The 3643-nt window shown below is 38.4% G+C and overlaps 1 non-coding gene across 1 annotated transcript; it reads right to left on the bottom strand.

The window, feature by feature from the left end:
* Nucleotides 1-2646: 2646 nt before the first annotated feature.
* On the bottom strand, nt 2647-2719 carry TRNAV-UAC (transfer RNA valine (anticodon UAC)). The gene has a single exon. It is a non-coding gene; the product is annotated as a tRNA-Val (tRNA).
* Nucleotides 2720-3643: the final 924 nt, after the last annotated feature.

Below are 3643 nucleotides of genomic sequence, written 5' to 3'. Positions count from 1 at the left end.
ATTTATATCTCTTTGTGGTTTTAATTTGTACATTACTGGTGTCTAATGACATTGACCATGTTTTTATGTGTTCATTGGGTATTCAGGTAGTGTTCAGGATGTGTCTATCCAAATCTTTTGCCAATTTAAGAACTGGCTTAGTCTTCTTTTTATTGAGATATAAAAGTTCCTTATATATGCTGCATAAAAGTACTTGGTCAATTACACATGTTCAGGATATCTTCTAGTCTGAGACTTGCATTTTCATTGTTTAATGATGTCTGTTCTAGAGGAGAAGTTTTTAATTTCGATGATGTCCAGTATATCCGTTTATAATTTCATGATTGATGCATTTTGTGTCCTAAGAAATCTTTGTCTACCTCAAGGTCACAAAGATTTTCTTTCTGGGATTTATAGTTTCAGATTTTGTATTTAGATCTCTGATCTATTTTGTGTTAATTTTTGTGTGAGGGGAGGGTTAAGATTCACTTTCTCCATATGGATATCCAATGCTTCTAGTACCATTTTTACCTCTCCCAACTGAATTACCATTGATTCTGGTAAGGAAGGAGTACCACCTTTTTGAACAACCCTTCTGTGGTAACAGTTATAATCTATCGAAAAGATGGAAGTTTAACTACTTGAATAAAATGGAGAACAACCAAAAGCAGGCAGAAACTGGAGGAGTATCTGTTTGGAAAAGGGGAATGGCACTGCATGAATTTCCCATGTGTATCACATTTATTACTCCAATATGCAGGCCAAGCTAAAACTTAAATAGGATTTTCGAGAGCAGGATTTGGGGTGACCTCAGCAGCTGGAAAGTGAGTAAGGAAATGACAGAATCACAAAGGGGAGCTCTAAATTTTGTTTATAAACTCACCCATAACATCACCTGACCTCTGAACTGGGCATGCATGAGACTGTTTTCAGGCAGTCCAGGTAAATCCAAAAGATCTGAACAGATACTTCAGCTGTTGCCCATTAAAGGAAAAACAGTTTGGTGTTTGACTTCAGCTGAGTTAACTGCTTGTTGCAATAGAAATATCAGTGTTATTCAGAGAACCACAAAATAATGCAGAATCTCTACAAATCATTCAGAATGCCCAAGATATAGTCAAAAAAATCTAGACATACAAGGAAATAGGAAAATGTGAATTTTGTCCAAGAGAAAAGGCAATAAATGGAATCTGACCTCAACACGATTGAGACATTGAATTAGAACATAAGGATTTTTTATGCCTTTTTTTTTTTTGGCCGTGTGACATGTGGGATCTTAGTTCCCTGCCCAGGGATTGAACCTGTGCCCCCTGCAGTGGAAGCATGGGGTCTTAACCACTGGACGGCCAGAGAAGTCCCTAGAACATAAGGATTTTAAAGCAAACATCATAAGTCTGCTCAATAATATAAAGGGAAATTTGTTGTAATAAATTAAGAAATAGGAAATCTCACCAGAGAAGTAGAAACTATTTTTAAGAAGTGCTGTGGGACTTCCCTGGTGGCGCAGTGGTTAAGAACCTGCCTGCCAATGCAGGGGACACGGGTTCGAGCCCTGGTCCAGGAAGATCCCACATGCCGTGGAGCAGCTAAGCCTGTGCACCACAACTACTGAGCCTGCACTCTAGAGCCGGCGAGCCACAACTACTGAAGCCTGTGCACCTAGAGCCCGTGCTCTGCAAGAAGAGAAGCCACCGCAACGAGAAGCCTGCACACCACAACGAAGAGTAGCCCCCGCTCAACGGTGACTAGAGAAAGCCTGCACTCAGCAACAAAGACCCAACTCAGGCAAAGATAGATAAATAAATAAATTTATTTAAAAAAAAAGTGGTGGTGGGGAATTCTAGAGTTGAAAAAAACAGCACCCCCCACCCCCCAAATCAGTAGATGGGCTTAACAGCAGATTTGCATAACAGGAGAGTTCGTGAACTTGGAGACAGACCAATAGAAATATCCAACGTGAAGACAACAGAAAAAAGACTAATCAAAAGTGAACAGATGGGAACTATACTCAGTATTTTGTATAAGGGAAAAGAATCTAAAAAAGAATAATATACATACATGTATATGTGTATATATATCTGAATCACTGTGCTATACACCTGAAACTAACATGACATTGTAAATCAACTATACTCCAATTAAAAAAAAGTGAACAGAGCCTCAGTGACACATGGAACAATATCAAGATATCTAATATACACCTAATTTGAGTGCCAGAAGAAGAGGCCGAAAGAGAGGAGCAAAACAAGAATAAGACTATGAAGAGACAATGAAAATTTACTAAATGAGGTAAAAGACGTAAATTTACAGAGTGCAACGAAAAGCAGGGCAAATACAAAGAAAATGACAGCAAGGCTTGAGATTGTAGTCAAACTGTTTGAAAACCAAGATTAAGAAAAAATATTGAAAGCATCTAGGGTAAAATGACACATTACTTATAGAACAGAACGGTATGAATTAGCATTCATTTTTCTCATAAACAGCAGAGGCCAGAAACCAAAGGAATGATGTCTTTAAAGTATTGAGAGGAAAAAAAAAAAAAACCAAACCCCTTGTTAAACCTTCATTCTCTCTTCAGCAAAAATATCTTTTGAGAATGAAGGTCAAATAAAGCATGCTTTATTTATTTATCTTTTTGGTGGCACCACATAGCATATGGGATCTTAGTTCCCTGACCAGGGATTGAACCTGTGCCCCCTGCAGGGTAAGCGCAGAGTCTTAACCACTGGACCACCAGGGAAGTCCCCAAATAAAGCATGTTTTAGATAAGTAAAAACTTAGAGAATTTTCTGCCTTCAGGTCTTCACTATAAGGAATGCTGAAGGAAGTTCTAAAATACCTTGGCACCTTTCTTGAAAATCAATCAACCTAATGTGCATTATTCTATTCCTGGACTCACTGTTCTGCTGATTTATATGGCTATCCCTTATGCTGCTACCATATACTGTTTTGAAGTTAGGTATAATAATTCTCTAAGTCTGTAATACTTAATATCTAGTAGTGTCCCTCTTTTATTTTATTTATTATTAGTCATCCATTTTATACATATCAGTGTATACATGTCAATCCCTCTCTCCCAATTCATCACACCCCCACCCCCACCCGCTGCTGCTTTCCCCACTTGGTGTCCATACATTTGTTCTCTACATCTGTGCCTCAATTTCTTCCCTGCAAACCGGTTCATCTGTACCATTTTTCTAGGTTCCACATATATGTGTTAATATATGATATTTGTTTTTCCCTTTCTGACTTACTTCACTCTGTATGACAGTCTCTAGATTCATCCACATCTCTACAAATGACCCAATTTCATTCCTTTTTATGGCTGATTAATATTCCATTGTATATATGTACCACATCTTCTTTATCCATTTGTCTGTCGATGGGCATTTAGGTTGCTTCCATGACCTGGCTATTGTAAATAGTGCTGCAATGAATACTGGGGGGCATGTGTCTTTTTGAATTATGGTTTTCTGTGGGTATACGCCCAGTAGTGGGATTGCTGGGTCATACGGTAATTCTATTTTTAGTTTTTTAAGGAATCTCCATACTGTTCTCCACAGTGGCTGTATCAATTGACATTCCCACCAACAGTGCAAGAGGGTTCCCTTTTCTCCACACCCTCTCCAGCATTTGTTGTTTGTAGATTTCCTGATGATGTCCA

Source organism: Mesoplodon densirostris, chromosome 19 (genome assembly GCF_025265405.1).
Source record: "Mesoplodon densirostris isolate mMesDen1 chromosome 19, mMesDen1 primary haplotype, whole genome shotgun sequence".
NCBI classification, from domain to species: domain Eukaryota; kingdom Metazoa; phylum Chordata; class Mammalia; order Artiodactyla; family Ziphiidae; genus Mesoplodon; species Mesoplodon densirostris.
Note: the sequence above shows the minus strand (reverse complement) of the source record. Positions and strands in the feature narration are given on the sequence as shown.